Source organism: Lucilia sericata, unplaced genomic scaffold (genome assembly GCF_015586225.1).
Source record: "Lucilia sericata isolate MDLA Ls3-8-SP2 unplaced genomic scaffold, ASM1558622v1 Contig000645F_arrow, whole genome shotgun sequence".
NCBI classification, from domain to species: domain Eukaryota; kingdom Metazoa; phylum Arthropoda; class Insecta; order Diptera; family Calliphoridae; genus Lucilia; species Lucilia sericata.
In genome coordinates, this window is record NW_023994651.1 from 43,264 (window position 1) to 62,329 (window position 19,066).

Here is a 19,066-nt window from a genome sequence, read left to right on the forward strand (position 1 = left end):
TTTCTAAAATTTTGTTAATAGAATTTTGAAAACAGAAATTTAGCTAATCTTTGGTAATTTTAAAATCATTTCAAATTCTTGAACATTTCTCAGCTAAATTGTTTTTTTCTTACAGATGTAAATATATAGCGATCTTAGTTATATGAGCACAAGTGTAGGTAACAATTAAACACATATATATTTTCGCTATGTATATGTAACTTATATATATAAATATAAATATTTATATAAACATATTTTTTATATGGCTTTTATGTCATTCTAAGCGTTTTTATAATAATAAATAAATTGTTGTTTTTTCTTTTATTATTTTTTTTTTTCAAAAAATAAATAATTGTGGAAATTGTTTTGCCAAACATTTCCTTAACACCATTAAAACACATCTACCACCTATACCTCCTACCCACAAAAAGAGAAACATCTAAAACACCAAACAAACACATTTACGACTTGACGAGTAGTAATACATATATAGACTAAACTAACTAATAAATAGTTCATTCATTAGTATAACTAAAATGATGACGCGCTAAACGCCCTTACTGCTACTGCATACTACTACTACTACTACCCACTTATAAGCTAATTAAATGACGGCATCAATAACAAAACACTTTGACTGCTTTCATTATTTTTATGTGGCAAATTTCGTAATTGGATTTCCTAAAAAAACTAAAATCTAACAAAAAATAAAAAAAAAAACTTAACACAAACACAAAATTATTTCTTTCCCCCTTTTTTTATTGTTAATGTGCTAATCAAACAAAAATATATATATAATTTTCACCTGCCTTCCATGTACGTTGCCAAAAAATGTATATATATATAACAACCTGTGTAAACAAACAACAACAACCTGTCAACCAAAATCATCTACCAAACCCAACAACTAAAAAAACAACGAATCAATTCACCTTTATATATACATTTATATAACTGAAACATTTTGTTGCTATTAACTAACAAATGTAAAAAAATTTGAACCAAAAAAAAAATATATAAAAAAATGCCGCTCGCTGTTAACACATTTATAAAAAAAAACTCTTATTGATCATACGCCTCCGTACTTGGTACGTTGTTGTCCAATAACTATCTTCTCTCTCTTGTATATAACAAAAATCAAAAAAAAATATATGGACAGTAAGTTCCGAGCCTAAGAATGATTATAATTTTGAACAAAATTTTTGTTTGTTTTCACCTAAATTTAACTAGAATTAAATATAATTTTTAATTTTGTTTTTTTTTTTGAAGTTTTAACGTACAGTGAAAATGCTTGTAAATACATACAATGCATACTATTTTTATTATTGATAAAATTAACTACTAAAAAACATTTTTCTTTTAGAATGATTAGTGATTTAATAATATTAATTGTTTTTTCTTTCAAATATATTTTTTTAATTTTCTTTTTAAAACTAGACACCATAGTAGAGCATTTGTTTATAAAAGTTAATTGAAATTGTGAAAAAATATTAATTTTTATAAATTTCTTTAAGTTTTTTAAGTTATTTTCAAAAAAAAAAAAAGACAAAACAAAAACGTTAATTTTCACAATCACTTCACCTTGTTTAACACAACTAAACACTTTAGTTAGTATACTCTCACCTTAACAAGTTGGCAATTTCTTCGGGTTTAAAAGAGTAACCCGCTTGTTTGTGAGAGTAATATAAGTCACAAAAACTATTTTTGTTTCAATAAATTATTATTTATTTATATTTTTATAAAAAACAACAACAAATAAAAAATAGTATGTAAATATTTAGTAAAACTAGTTTGTTTTAAATTTTAATTTTTTAGGTATGGTTTACAAGCATTTTCCTTACATTGATTCACTTCAAGTTTTTATCATTCTAACTCTCTCCTATATATATATATATATCTCGCTCTCTTTCTTTCTCACACTCAATAGTAGTATTTGTTGTTAAAATAAAACAAAAACAAAAGCTAAAATAATAAAGAGAAAACCTCCCTTTTAAAATAGGAGACTTGTATACATACACAGCATAACGGCACCAATAATGTTAATAACATTTCACTGTTAGTAGTATTAGCATAAATACATACAAATCCAAAACTTAAACGTACATTAACATAATAATTTTACGCTCATTTACCTTTACGTTAGTGTCTCTTTTTCCACCTATAACGGTTTCATTTAGTTATACTCAAATTAAACACTATGTTTACATGTGAAACATGTCACTCTCGCTCCCTCTCTCTCCTTTTCTCATTATATCCAAACCTGTTCACTCATTAATTAAACAGTTAAATGATCACATATAATTTTGCTCATTTGCTTACACGTTAATTTCTCTCAAACATTTGGTTTACATATAAAATCATGGCACTCTCTCTCTTTCACTCACACTCAATCATGTCTTTAAACGTTATATTCAGACCCATTCTTTCATTTCTTACACAGTTTTACTCATTTGCGTATACCTTAGTCTCTCTCTATCTTTCTCCAACATATACACTTTGTATACATACATATGTAAACAAGCCTTTCTCTCTCTCTTTCTTTCACAATTACTGTCACTCCCTTTTATTCCTTAAACAATTACATTCAACTCATTTTAGTTTTAAACATTTTCATAACATTTCTCTTTTACTTTCTCTAGCGCTCTTTAACATTTACTTTAACAGAATTACATTGTTTACAACATAAACGTATTTACACTTAATTTACATTTATTTACATTTACGTTTAAAAAACGTACAAAATTTTTGTTGTGTACATAATTTACATACATAATTGTAGTACATTTAGTTCAAATCAATGTTTAACAATAATTAACAACCAAAAAAAGAACCAAAATAAAAACTCAATTATTATAAAAAAACTTAAAACCAATGTTAGTATTAACCAAAACAAAAACCATATTAAAAAACAAACAAAAAACGGTATCAAGTTTTCCCAAAGATTCTGTTAAGCTTGCTTGCCTCTCATTCCCGTTTTCGATCTAGGAGCTCAACTTGATTCAATATGCGAATTAAATTCCACAAAAAGCAAAAAAAGGCCAAACCAATCCAAAAAAAACTCAACTTAAAATAATAAAACAAAAACAAATAAAATAAAAAGCTACAAAAAAACGCAAAAAAAAACTTACCACTACTTTACATAAGGTATAATGTAGTATATATGTATGTAATATGATGACCTACTTATACCCATACATATTAACATACATATATAACCTTAGACCTATGTACAGGTAATTTTATTCGTATGTACTATATTCGACCACAGCTGAATTGAAATACAATCACAAATTGTTATTATTATGATTATTACTATTATCCTTTTATATCCTTATTTACAATTATATGTAAGTAAATTTTTTGTGGAACATTCACAAGTTGAAACAAGTGGTAAAGTAAAACCGTATTAAATTATAATATATAGAAAAACAAACAAAAAAGCTATAAATAAATAACCCAACCATCTAACTGAGGAAAATAATATTACTGCTACTACTTAATAGACAACTGCTACAATTTATCTAAAAGCCAAAGAAACATCTCAATTAATTATAAAACATCTAAAAAAATATTAATAAAAAATCTACAATACACGAGAGCAGCTGACACCAGACAATCTATATAATAATTAGTTTTATTTGTTAATTTCACTCACTCTTTCTCTCTCTCTATGATCTCTCTCGCTCGCTTTTTTTCTCTATCTATCTCTCTCTGTTTAAGTATTATTCTAACATAATTATTGTTATTATTATTTTTACATATTTTTATTTAAATTTAATTCTCTTTTAAATTAACAAAAATGTAATTCTCTGGTGTGTAAGTATGTGTGAGTGTGTGTGAAGAACACCTGGAACGAAAGTGTTAGTTTAGTTATAAACCCAAAGAAAAAGAGTTAATTTGCATTTTCTTATGCCTACAAACTTGAAACACTCTTAAACTTACCCTTAACACCAGTGTTGCCAGAAGCATTACTAAAACACACACAAAAATGTGTTACCCAATTTCCGGATTTTTTCGCTTTCTAACTCTAGAGGGCTATCATCTCTGTTCCTATCAGGAACATGGGGCCGATTGCATTCCTATCCCATTTATTTGTTCCACGACATGTTGGTTTTTACTACTTCCCTTTCCAGCTATCGACGTTTCTACGGCAAACCTACGGTTTCCAGTCTATTTCCTTTCTAGTGAACCCGTATTGTGATCAAAGTTGCTGATAGTGTTTGACCAGATCATTTATCATGCCAGAAGCTTTACTAAAACACACACAAAAATGTGTTACCCAATTTCCGGATTTTTTTCGCTTTCTAACTCTAGAGGGCTATCATCTCTGTTCCTATCAGGAACATGGGGCCGATTGCATTCCTATCCCATTTATTTGTTCCACGACATGTTGGTTTTTACTACTTCCCTTTCCAGCTATCGACGTTTCTACGGCAAACCTACGGTTTCCAGTCTATTTCCTTTCTAGTGAACCCGTATTGTGATCAAAGTTGCTGATAGTGTTTGACCAGATCATTTATCATGCCAGAAGCTTTACTAAAACACACACAAAAATGTGTTACCCAATTTCCGGATTTTTTTTCGCTTTCTAACTCTAGAGGGCTATCATCTCTGTTCCTATCAGGAACATGGGGCCGATTGCTTTCCTATCTCATTTATTTGTTCCACGACATGTTGGTTTTTACTACTTCCCTTTCCAGCTATCGACGTTTCTACGGCAAACCTACGGTTTCCAGTCTATTTCCTTTCTAGTGAACCCGTATTGTGATCAAAGTTGCTGATAGTATTTGACCGGATCATTTTAAGAATTCGGCGTAAACAAAGGTAAATGAAGACTTGCATTGCTTGAGATTACATCGAGCCGAAGTCCAAGATTCACATACGTAGAAGGCAAACGATTTCACACAACTTTTGAATATGTATATCCAACTTAGTAACATTCATATGTTGCGAATACCGCACATGGCCGAGTTGCCCATATAACTTCGTGATCTCAATGATTGTTTGATAACTTTATCATATTCTCCATGTAGCCAACTCGTTTACGTACTTATTACTATTCCATAGGTGTATACATACGTCATCTTGTGGCAGCAGATGTGATAGACCGATCTTGACTTATTGCCGTACTCAACAACATTGCACTAACCAGATAGTATAATATTTCCAGCTTGCAGCCCTTTTTAGTGAAAAAGATTACGTCCAAATGCTCCAATTGTAGAGTATGTTCCATCCATTTATACAAGGTTGCAAAGGGAATTTGGAAAATTGTACGTTTTCATGAACATTACATCTTCAGAACAAAGCCAAACGTATGCAAATCCGATTTTATGCAATAGATCTTAGTTTGTTTCACACGATATGTCTACATAATTCAATTGAAATTCTACAGAGCTTCGGTATCAAATCAAATGCCATGTGGTTGTTTTTATAACAACAATTCTGTGGTAACTTCGCACGTTTCGATTTGAAGCGAAGTACATTATAGCCACCTAAGTGCTCTCCCAAATGGTTTGTCAATGCTTATTTGGGTACCTTATTTGTTCATTTCCGTGCAGAGTATCTGTAATCAGCTAACACTTTCGGTTGATCAGCTTACAACAGCAGATCTGATGATTGAGATGATTCTACACCAGGAAATGGGAAATATTTTCCTAAGAATATTATTCAGGTTGTACAGCCCGAGAGATGTACCGGATTATACGTTCCCACTATAATAGGATCTTTGTTCCGAAGCATTCCAATTACCTATTATCCAATCGATTCTCAAAAGATCTGTAAATCCGCAGGGAGTGGCTGACTTCATAGTAGATTATCCCCTCAGTACAATGCATGTTGTTGATAGTTTCGTAAGTCTAAAGTCAAGACGGCATATCATACGATTAGCGAACTTAGTGTGCAAACGGTCCACTTCTTGATTAGATTGATACCATATCTCAGAAACTAAAGATTATAGATGTTTATCTTCCATATTCCATATTTGATATTCGACCGGAACTTCTATAAAGGCGAAAGTAAGAAGAAGCCTAAGTGGATGCCGACTAATTTTGGTCCGCGACTATTGCTCCTTTTTTTGAAATCAGAAGATCTCCCATCAGACTATAAAATAATATATATTCTTGCCAAGCTCCTCTTTGTATCAGGAAAGAGTTCGAACCTTGATTAATGCGATTGAATATTGTCTTTTATATTCCTATTCAATTGTGTAAATCCTCAGCTCGCTTTCCCTTTACGATCTTGAAGATATTATCATCCGATTCTTTAGGGAATGGCTCAGTTTTCTAAACTTTCACATTAATGGAACATAAGTAATTCCCGAAGTAAAGTTCGGAAATGTCATTCTCATTCTCTTAAGAACAAGTTTCTTTAAGATTACAAAACCCGTGCGTGTATCACCAATATTAGCCTCATTTTCCGCCACTTCTGTGAGGTCATCAATGTGTCTTCTTTTACCTATACGTACTGCTCGCTTAACAATTTTTGAAAATTCTCTATATACTCTAAAAACTATTTAGTATAATCGCTTGTTACAGTTAAAAAATTCAAGACATTCAAAACCTTCCAATAAAGATAATTCTCTCTATAATTGGCAACACTGTATTAACACACATACATTCCTTACAAATCAAATATGCAAAGAATTTCTTTAAGAAAAAAAAATGCAACAAAAATTTCATTTAAATATTTATGTAAATCTGTGAGTGTGTGTATGTGGGGATGTGTGAGAGTAAGTGTAAGTGTGTAAAATAGTTTTTGTATTTTAAAATGCATTTCTTTTTTTTATATTATTACAGGTGTGTCGGTAAGTTATTGATTAGTTATTGTTAATGACAGTTCTATTTTTTTTTACATCAAACAAACAAAAAAAACAAATGTCTGGCCACAAATATATATTAAAATGTGTGTCTTAGATATACTCGCCGCAACACACACATACACAATTGCGTATGCATATGTATAAGTAAAGTCTTTAAACTTATAAGAACATACATCAATCGCAATCAACAATCACCCACCACTTAACCGGTCTGTGATTGTTTTGAAATTGATGTTTTTTTTTTTTTTTTTTTTTGAGAAATCAAGAATGGAATGTCTAATTGTATGCAAAAGGATTGTGGGTGCATTGATCTGAATAAATAACTTTTAATATCCTTGAAAATGTTTGCAATATTTTGTCTATTTGAAAGCAAAACATTCTACATAAATTAATTGAACTACTGTAACTTGTAGGATAAACGTTTAAGTGATGTCATTTCAATATCAAAAGACCAAAACTCTTAGTTAAATTCCCAGTAGTTCGGGGTATTTTAGTTAATTTTGCTTAAGTATAATGGTTAATGAATCAAATCAAAATACATTTCCATAATAGGAAATATCAAAAGATTTAACAAATCTGTGTTTTATGTGAAATCTGCTATTCAAGAACTAAATAATAGTATAGAAGATATTTCTCTTTTCAATGTTAAATATTCAACTTTTTGATACACCCAGCTTTGGAGTTTTGGTAATAAGTCACCCAAATCGTTTCCGTTTTTAGTGCAGGTTTGTCTTAAGGTTTCAATAACAAATTGATGTTTTTAACACAAGAGACAAAATTATAAAAAATTCAAAACCCAGGCAATTAACTATACTTTTCTAATGGATTGTGGATCGCTTAATCCGAATCAGACTTCAAATTTCTCCATCACAAGATACATTTGCCTAAAGTACGAAAACCACCGTTGTTACAGTGCGTAATCCTAAAAGTTTTATATAAGATATTTTCGCGATATCTTAAGCTATAATTAAAAATACATAATTATAAATTCTATTGATTGTTTATATCACACTTGATAAAGCAGTTTAGTGGATAATGCAGCGTTTAAGTAATAATGATAAACAGTAAGATGTAAACAATTATCGGCTTATTTTGAAGACATTAATTTGACGTTTAAAGTTTTGTTTCTGTTAAAATATCTGGAGACTTGAGATTGATAACCAAGTTAAAAGTTTTATCTATTAGCATCGCAATAAAGATTTATCCTCTGATGTATATTGATTCTTCTTCTAAATATCTTAACCTATAGTTTAAAGTAATAATAAATTCCATTGAATGTTTATTTTACGCACGATAAGGCAGTTTTAATGTAATGATGATAAAACGGTTAAGTTTAACAAATTATCGGCTTATTTTGAAGACATTAGTTTGATGTTTAAAGATTTCTTTCTGTTAATAATATCAGTAATCTTGAGATCTCTAACCAAGTTAGACATTTATGTTCTAATTTAGTTGATTTAATGATTAAACAAAACTATGGGTCCTTTAGATATCTAAGGGCCTTCAAAAACTCGATTTACACAAACAGTGAGAGTTAAATCCTTCAAAAGCCAAATAAATTTATGTTCTTTAACTCAGCCGTATAATATTGATCATTAAATTGAAGTTTGGATTTAAAAGATCTGATCAACATTGGGAAGGGTATTAGGAGAACTTCTACCGATCATATTGAATTGCTCGAATAAGGAAAGATAAAGCTAAACGTCTTTCTTATCATGTCTCCGGCAGTTATGTTCTAATTTAGATTATATTCTATAACATATCGAACATATGTCTTAGAGATTGATCAAAGATTTGAGTTTGACAGATATCTGGGGCCTTCGCAAAGCAGATCTAAACAGACAGTAAGATTAATAACGATCTTAAGATTATGTCCTTCAAATCAATAGCTAATTTTTGATAAACAAATTGAAGGAGTGACCAACATTGAGAACTTTTATCAATCATATTGAACTTGCTAAATCATGAACAATTTGGAACGCTATCACCAGTAGAAGACTACTTTTACTAAATCGTATACGTTTAATTTTATGTATGTGTATGTGTGTGTGAGTGTGTATAACCATAAATTGTACATTCGTGTAATAATAAATTTAGTACAATGTACATAAGTTAATATGATCGATTAAATTTTTTTATTTTAAACGATTCCAAACTAGTTTCATTAACTGTTAATTTGTTGATTACGTAGTAAAATGTAATTTAAAACTAAATTAAGAAACAAAAACATATTTGTTTTAGCCGAATACTATTTATATAAAATCATACATTTTTAAAGAAACCCCACAACAATACACTTTCCAATGGTATACAATTATAAACTTAAACTGACACACATATACAAACACATATAAAAACTTAGAGTTCTAAATATGTTTAAGTGTAAATATATGTTTGTAGATGTGTGCCAAAGCCTTTCAAAACTTAAAAATAAACATACTAATTAAACTATTTATACTATTTACATTAAATTTTATTTATAACACCTTACTTTATACTTTAAATCCTTTATTATTAATCAATTAATTAACAATTTCTTTTTTTCATTTTCTTTTAAACAATTCATTAAATCTTTTACTCTTTTAATAGTTCTTAAGCCAATAATTTTTTAGTAACATTTATAACGTTTGAAAAAATAACAAATAAATCAAATTTAAAAGCACGCCTTCTTCTTTTAATTGGAGGATCAATCAATCAAATCAAATCAATCAAAAACTATCAGTCAATCAATCAATCTCTCAGCTCTTAACAAATGATTTGCATGAATGCAACGACTTAACACATTCTAAATCAAAAAATTGTTGTTGAAGTGAGTCGTTAGGTTTCTACTTCTACTTCCCCCCAAAATAAACAAATAAAAAACAAAACATTATGGTCATCACAATCATGTTAATAGGTATAACCATCATTTTTGACAAAATCTATATTCAAACGCAACATTTTTGTTTAAACTTTTTCTGTTGTCCAGCTATGGTTGCAATTCAATATGTATGTATATATTATTATTATAAGTATTTTATAATAAATATTATTATTGTTTTCTTTTATATAAATTATATAATTGTATAAATAAAGTCTGCGTAACTATCTAAATGTAATATCTTTGTTAGTCCTTTGATTAGTGTAGTTGTGTGCTTCAAACAAATGGTATTTATATTGCAACATGACAATAGTTGTTGGCTTCAAATAAGTTTTAATAAACTTCTTTTTGACAACCATTTAAATACCTTTCTTTTGATATACATATGGTCTTTAAACCGAACTTAGTATACGATACACATACTTATATCCAAAAATCTTGGTAGAATGGGGACTAAGTTATTTGAAGCCATTATTTTTATTATTTTTCAGACATTTAAGGACCAACTTTGTACATTTCGAAAATTCTATAATATATGACTGATTAGTGATGATTTCATATGAGTAGAAGTACTTCTTCGAATAATCTATGCTTTATTAGGATCCAATATTTATAATCCGATTTCACTGAATTTCAAAATCAAAACAAACTAGATGAATCCTTTATAAAACACTTCGGTCTCTTCTATGTCTGATAGATTTATCTAACCTTAATGCAAGATCCGTATTAAAGCTAAATTATTGAAAATTAAGTTCGAACTAACAACTTTGTCATTTTGCAAGTGTTCTGCATGCTGGGTAAAATATGTACCTTAAAAAACTTACAGCTTTACATAAATATACATATATGTATGTAATATTTGTATAAACTGATCTAAATAATTAATGTTGTCAAAAATATTAATTTTAGTAAAAATGTATAAATAAGAAAATGTGGGTGGAATATAATTCAAAACGAACGTTTTATATATGGAATTAGCCTAATTGGAATATTAATAATAAATAGAAATATTGGTTTCAAACCTTTAAACACCTTCCTAATAATGTTCCAACATAAATAAATGGGAGGAGTCTTTTCTTATACAGTTGTAGATGGATTTTTTTAGTGGTGGGCTAAAAAGGGCTAAAAAAAACGCACACTTTTTTCCCAAAAACTCGGTTAGTATAGGTCGTTTCCTGGCTGCCTGCCAATGCTTAAAATTCGTTAAACTTTGACAACAGTTGTATTTTACTCTATTTAAACAAAACATTTTTCGAGGAAAAATATTGATATTTTCTTACACATTTTCAAATATATTTCAGATGTTTCCAATAAACTAAATTGAACAAATCCAAAGAGCCTAAACCTGAACTAGAACAGAAATAGAACTGAACTGAACTAGAACTGAACTAGAACTAGAACTGAACTAGAACTGAAGTAGAGCTGAACTGAACTAGAACTGAACTAGAACTGAAGTAGAGCTGAACTGAAGTAGAGCTGAACTGAACTAGAACTGAACTAGAACTGAACTAGAACTGAACTAGAACTGAACTAGAACTGAACTAGAACTGAACTAGAACTGAACTAGAACTGAACTAGAACTGAACTAGAACTGAACTAGAACTGAACTAGAACTGAACTAGAACTGAACTAGAACTGAACTAGAACTGAACTAGAACTGAACTAGAACTGAACTAGAACTGAACTAGAACTGAACTAGAACTGACTAGAACTGAACTAGAACTGAACTAGAACTGAACTAGAACTGACTAGAACTGAACTAGAACTGACTAGAACTGAACTAGAACTGAACTAGAACTGAACTAGAACTGAACTAGAACTGAACTAGACTGAACTAGAACTGAACTAGAACTGAACTAGAACTGAACTAGAACTGAACTAGAACTGAACTAGAACTGAACTAGAACTGAACTAGAACTTAACTAGAACTGACTAGAACTGAACTAGAACTGAACTAGAACTGAACTAGAACTGAACTAGAACTGAACTAGAACTGAACTAGAAACTGAACAGAACTGAACTAGAACTGAACTAGAACTGAACTAGAACTGAACTAGAACTGAACTAGAACTGAACTAGACTGACTAGAACTGAACTAGAACTGAACTAGAACTGAACTAGAACTGAACTAGAACTGAACTAGAAACTGAACTAGAACTGAACTAGAACTGAACTAGAACTGAACTAGAAAACTGAACTAGAACTGAACTAGAACTGAACTAGAACTGAACTGAACTAGAACTGAACTAGAACTGAACTAGAACTGAACTAGAACTGAACTAGAACTGAACTAGAACTGAACTAGACTGAAACTGAACTGAACTAGAACTGAACTAGAACTGAACTAGAACTGAACTAGAACGAACTAGAACTGAACTAGAACTGAACTAGAACTGAACTAGAACTGAACTAGAACTGAACTAGAACTGAACTAGAACTGAACTAGAACTGAACTAGAACTGAACTAGAACTGAACTAGAACTGAACTAGAACTGAACTAGAACTGAACTAGAACTGAACTAGAAACTGAACTAGAACTGAACTAGACTGAACTAGAACTGAACTAGAACTTGAACTAGAACTGAACTAGAATGAACTAGAATGAACTAGAACTGAACTAGAACTGAACTAGAACTGAACTAGAAACTGAACTAGAACTGAACTAGAACTGAACTAGAACTGAACTAGAACTGAACTAGAACTGAACTAGACTGAACTAGAACTGAACTAGAACTGAACTAGAACTGACACTAGAACTGAACTAGAACTGAACTAGAACTGAACTAGAACTGAACTAGAACTGAACTAGAACTGAACTAGAACTGACTAAACTGAGAACTGAACTAGAACTGAACTAGAACTAACTAGAACTGAACTAGAACTGAACTAGAACTGAACTAGAACTGAACTAGAACTGAACTAGAACTGAACTAGAACTGAACTAGAACTGAACTAGAACTGAACTAGAACTGAACTAGAACTGAACTAGAACTGAACTAGAACTGAACTAGAACTGAACTAGAACTGAACTAGAACTGAACTAGAACTGAACTAGAACTGAACTAGAACTAGAACTGAACTAGAACTGAACTAGAACTGAACTAGAACTGAACTAGAACTGAACTAGAACTGAACTAGAACTGAACTAGAACTGAACTAGAACTGAACTAGAACTGAACTAGAACTGAACTAGAACTGAACTAGAACTGAACTAGAACTGAACTAGAACTGAACTAGAACTGAACTAGAACTGAACTAGAACTGAACTAGAACTGAACTAGAACTGAACTAGAACTGAACTAGAACTGAACTAGAACTGAACTAGAACTGAACTAGAACTGAACTAGAACTGAACTAGAAATGAACTAGAACTGAACTAGAACTGAACTAGAACTGAACTAGAACTGAACTAGAACTGAACTAGAACTGAACTAGAACTGAACTAGAACTGAACTAGACTGAACTAGAACTGAACTAGAACTGAACTAGAACTGAACTAGAACTGAACTAGAACTGAACTAGAACTGAACTAGAACTGAACTAGAACTGAACTAGAACTGAACTAGAACTGAACTAGAACTGAACTAGAACTGAACTAGAACTGAACTAGAACTGAACTAGAACTGAACTAGAACTGAACTAGAACTGAACTAGAACTGAACTAGAACTGAACTAGAAATGAACTAGAAATGAACTAGAACTGAACTAGAACTGAACTAGAACTGAACTAGAACTGAACTAGAACTGAACTAGAACTGAACTAGAACTGAACTAGAACTGAACTAGAACTGAACTAGAACTGAACTAGAACTGAACTAGAACTGAACCAGAACTGAACTAAAACTGAACTAGAACTGAAACTAGAACTGAACTAAAACTGAACTAGAACGGAAATTTCTAAATGATAATTAAAAGTTTAAGAATACAAATGCCAATGTTGATAGGAGGATGTATATTATTACATCAAATCCGAAGAAATACACCTAGGCCACTAAGGGGTCTGTTGTGCGATCCTTACTAATTTTGGAATAGTTCTAGAACCAATTTAAATGAATTATATTTGAAATTTGTATTTTCAGAAAAAAGTTAGAAATCTGTAATAGATACATATGAACAGATATTTGAATCGAAAAAGTACCAGTTCCATAAATTTTTTGTAGGTGAAAAACAAACCGATTTGTATGAAGTGTTAACAGGTCTCTTTTGATTATTATTAACGAAAAATACCAGTTTTAGAGGGAAATAAGACTGACTCAAAGCCTGTTCCATTATTGATTTCTTTTTGCTTAGGAAGAGGTTCTAATTCTAACCATTTGTATTAAGTAGCTGTCCTTCATGTATGGAGTATTGGGTGTAGTTATTTAAGAAAATTTTTTGGCAGTTTAAAATTATTTAAAACTTTATGGGAAATTAATTAGTTTACTGTTTTACACTGTTAACTAATTCTGACAAAACCTTGTCGATGATTACATTTTAACACCTCGTAACTAATATTGTTGACAACAATAAGATAACGTTACCGAATAAAATTACTAAATTAAAAGTATTCATTAACATTTAATATTGTTTTAAAAATGTTCACTTTCGTGGTGTTAACCTGTAACCATATCTTGTATTTTTGACTAAAAATCTTATATCAAATGTATACATTGAAGCAGCCATAATTGACTCCAAAATTGACACAATTTTGTTTTGTCCCCTTTTTTTCAACATTTCATTATTTTATTATTGTCGTTGCATGCATAATTTAAGTAATAATGTCTTTATTATAAAGAACTCCATATTAAATACAAACTTCTATTTACATGACAAATGTGTGTTTTATTTCGTTTAAATAATAAAATGGTTGTTGCAACAAGTATTTAAATGTTTTTTATGTGTATTTATTTATATTCATAAGCATGTTTGAGATAAATATTAAACAAACTTCTTTAAATTGTTTTATACAGTCATTAGAAATACATTTCTAGGGAACACGTTTATCATGCTGTATTCATTTAAAATAAATGTTTTCTTAATTAAGATTTTCTTATTAAAGATAATTATAAAAGATATTCAGTTCGCATCTTAAATATTACAAAATTAATAAAAAAAAATATAATTTTCCATTTTAATAGCGCCTTTATATTTTCTTATTTTAATTACAAGTGTTCTAGACTTGAATTCTCAGGATTTTCAAGATCATATTGAATATGTGCATCTGCACAGTATTAAAATGAGTGTAGGATACAGTGAAACTGAAAAATGTGTTGCATAAAAATATGGAATAATTACAAAAAGTCTATAATTTTTTTTAAGGCTCTATTTCTTAAACAATCTACAAATGTTTTCTTTTTCATATTTTCAAAGACAAACATTTTGATAACTTTTGCCTGTCACTGTATTTCGTTTAATAAATCCAGTTCTTACGGCCTTATTTCAGTTGTGCAACAAAAGCTCAAAAATATAACAAATAAATATAAATCCTAAAAAGTGCATCATCATTCAGACAACGGATGTTGGTGCATGCATAGACATGTTGATGCATGGTAGGTAGTATACGTATAATCAAATTCATACAAACAAATGTAAATTTACATACATAAATAAAATAGAAATCTTGATACGAACGTCAAACAATCTTGATGTCTCATATATGAGTACATCATCGTCATCATCTGGTATGATGCAGTCTTTTGTTGCAGAGATTTGAGATTTTCCACTTTTTTGTTGTTTTTTATGTATTAGTAAATGCTCTTGTCGCTAGTACTCAAGAACTGACAATAACTTGTAGTGTTTTCTCTGTATGCAAATACTTACAATCAATATTGTTGTTTGTTGAAATCAAAACAAAGGTCAAATCTCGTCTGACTGACAGACTGACTAACTTACTATTATTTACAATCACAGAAAATCATCTAACCATGCAACTATCATTTTATGATTTATTTTGTCATTGGCGATTGTTCATTTTACAAGTACAAAGCGAAACAAAACAAATCGATACATTCTCTTTGCCTTGTATTTTTTGTTTTTTTTTTGCAATATAAAGGCCAACTATGAATTGCCTATATACTAGACTATGAACTATACTGTAGTCCAGGCTATGGACTAGACTATATCCCAGACTACGGACTAGACTATAGTCGAGAATAGATTATAGTCGAGAGACTAGACTATAGACTAGACTATAGACTAGACTATAGACTAGACTATAGACTAGACTATAGACTAGACTATAGACTAGACTATAGACTAGACTATAGACTAGACTATAGACTAGACTATAGACTAGACTATAGACTAGACTATAGACTAGACTATAGACTAGACTATAGACTAGACTATAGACTAGACTATAGACTAGACTATAGACTAGACTATAGACTAGACTATAGACTAGACTATAGACTAGACTATAGACTAGACTATAGACTAGACTATAGACTAGACTATAGACTAGACTATAGACTAGACTATAGACTAGACTATAGACTAGACTATAGACTAGACTATAGACTAGACTATAGACTAGACTATAGACTAGACTATAGACTAGACTATAGACTAGACTATAGACTAGACTATAGACTAGACTATAGACTAGACTATAGACTAGACTATAGACTAGACTATAGACTAGACTATAGACTAGACTATAGACTAGACTATAGATAGACTAGACTATAGACTAGACTATAGACTAGACTATAGACTAGACTATAGACTAGACTATAGACTAGACTACAGACTAGACTACAAATAGATTATAGACTATAGATTAGACTATATACTAAGCTATATACTAGACTATAGACTAGAATATGGACTATACATATGTAGTATTGTATACTGTAAAGAGAAAAATCGATTTTTTCAATTAGTCAATAGCCTATACTCAATATTTCTATTTATCATTAATCATACGTCTAGGTGTTACAAACACTCCATAATGCAATTTCTTTTTAATATAAATTATTCTTTTATTATTAAAAATCGAGGTTATATTTTATTCTATTAAACAAAGGATAAATATTTCTTTGATGTTCTATAAAATCGACTACTTAGTAATTTTAATTAATATCGGCCTTTAAAATAAAGACAAAAATCTCTTAAAAAATTCATGACTTTATAAAAATTTAAATCCTTTATTGTTCAATAATAATAAAAGAAAAACACTTTACAATAGACTATAATCTTAGGAATTGTGGGTTTTAAATTTTCAAAAATAAAGCAAATATTCAGCAAATCATTTACATAAAATCTTTGTAAAACGTACTATAGGTTTTTTATTATAATTTTATCTTTTTTCTCTCTTTTTTTTGTCATTTTCAAGATGGTACCTATACCAAATCATGTGTAAATACAAAAAACTACATACATGCATTTTTCTTCCAAACATTTAAACACATACTTTCATTTACATAATAATATAAAATAATGTACATAATAAATATTTAATATACATAATATTTATATAGTTATATGTATATGCTTTTGGCATGAACAGTATTTTTTTTAAGAAAGCATGATTTTATTTTATATTTTTCGGCATAATGGTGAATTGCATTTGTAACTACAAAAAAATACTTTCCAAAAAAAATAAACACTTAAAACACTTGCTTATTAAATTATAAGTGTCTATGTAAATAAATATTCATATCTTTTTATATGTATTTAAAATATATAACTATTACATAATCGTACTATACTATATATATACATATATATAATAAATATATTTAGTTTGTTTTTATTTAATTTACTTTTTTCTTGAATTTTTATTGATAAATTAAAATTATTTTATTATTTTGATCAATTATTAGCAGAGACACATACATAAGTACATGATAGACTGTGGTCTAAATTATAGTCGAGAATATAGACTATTAGTCATACTACAAACTACAGTTCATACAACAGACCACAGTCCAGACTATAAACTATAGTCCTGGCTATAAAGACTATACTCCATATTATGGACCATAGTACAGACTAAAGACTTTACCCCGGACTATATAATCAAGTCCAGCCTATGGACAAGACTATAGACCAGTCTATGGACTAGACTAGACTATAGACTAGACTATATACTGGACTATGCACTAGACTAAAGATTTGACTATAGAAACTACAATCCTGCTAGTACTACTATAGACTAGACTACATACTGGACTTTAGACAAGACTATAGAATACACTATAGTCTAAACTATAGACTAGTCTGTAGACTAGACTATAGACTAGACTATAGACTAGACTATAGACTAGTCTATAGACTAGACTATAGACTAGACTATAGACTAGACTTTAGGATAGACTATAGACTAGACTATAGGCTAGACTATAGGCTAGACTATAGACTAGACTATAGGCTAGACTATAGACTACACTACAGATTATTCTACAGACTAGCCTATACACTAAACTATATAAGACTATACACTAAACTATAAACTAGACCATTGACTAGACTATAGACTAGACTATAGACTAGATTAGACTAGACTATAGACTAGACTATAGACTAGACTATAGACTAGACTATAGACTAGACTATAGACTAGACTATAGACTAGACTATAGACTAGACTATAGACTAGACTAGACTATAGACTAGACTATAGACTAGACTATAGACTAGACTATAGACTAGACTATAGACTAGACTATAGACTAGACTATAGACTAGACTATAGACTAGACTATAGACTAGACTATAGACTAGACTATAGACTAGACTATAGACTAGACTATAGACTAGACTATAGGCTAGACTATAGACTATAGACTAGACTATAGACTAGACTATAGACTAGACTATAGACTAGACTATAGACTAGACTATAGACTAGACTATAGACTAGACTATAGACTAGACTATAGACTAGACTATAGACTAGACTATAGACTAGACTATAGACTAGACTATAGACTAGACTATAGACTAGACTATAGACTAGACTATAGACTAGACTATAGACTAGACTATAGACTAGACTATAGACTAGACTATAGACTAGACTATAGACTAGACTATAGACTAGACTATAGACTAGACTATAGACTAGACTATAGACTAGACTATAGACTAGACTATAGACTAGACTATAGACTAGACTATAGACTAGAGTATAGACTAGACTATAGACTAGAGTATAGACTAGACTTTAGACTAGACTAGACTAGACTAGACTAGACTAGACTATAGACTAGACTATAGACTAGACTATAGACTAGACTATAGACTAGACTATAGACTAGACTATAGACTAGACTATAGACTAGACTATAGACTAGACTATAGACTAGACTATAGACTAGACTAGATTATAGACTAGACTATATACTAGGCTATAGATTAGATTACAGACCAGAAAATAGACTCGAGAATGTAGACTAAAGTTGTCTACGTGCGTATGGATGTGT

The 19,066-nt window shown here is 29.9% G+C and overlaps 1 protein-coding gene across 1 annotated transcript in view; it reads left to right on the plus strand.

The window, feature by feature from the left end:
* The window catches only part of LOC119607026, a 39,514-nt gene that overhangs the window by 14,954 nt on the left and 5,494 nt on the right, over window positions 1–19,066 (plus strand). The window lies entirely within an intron of this gene.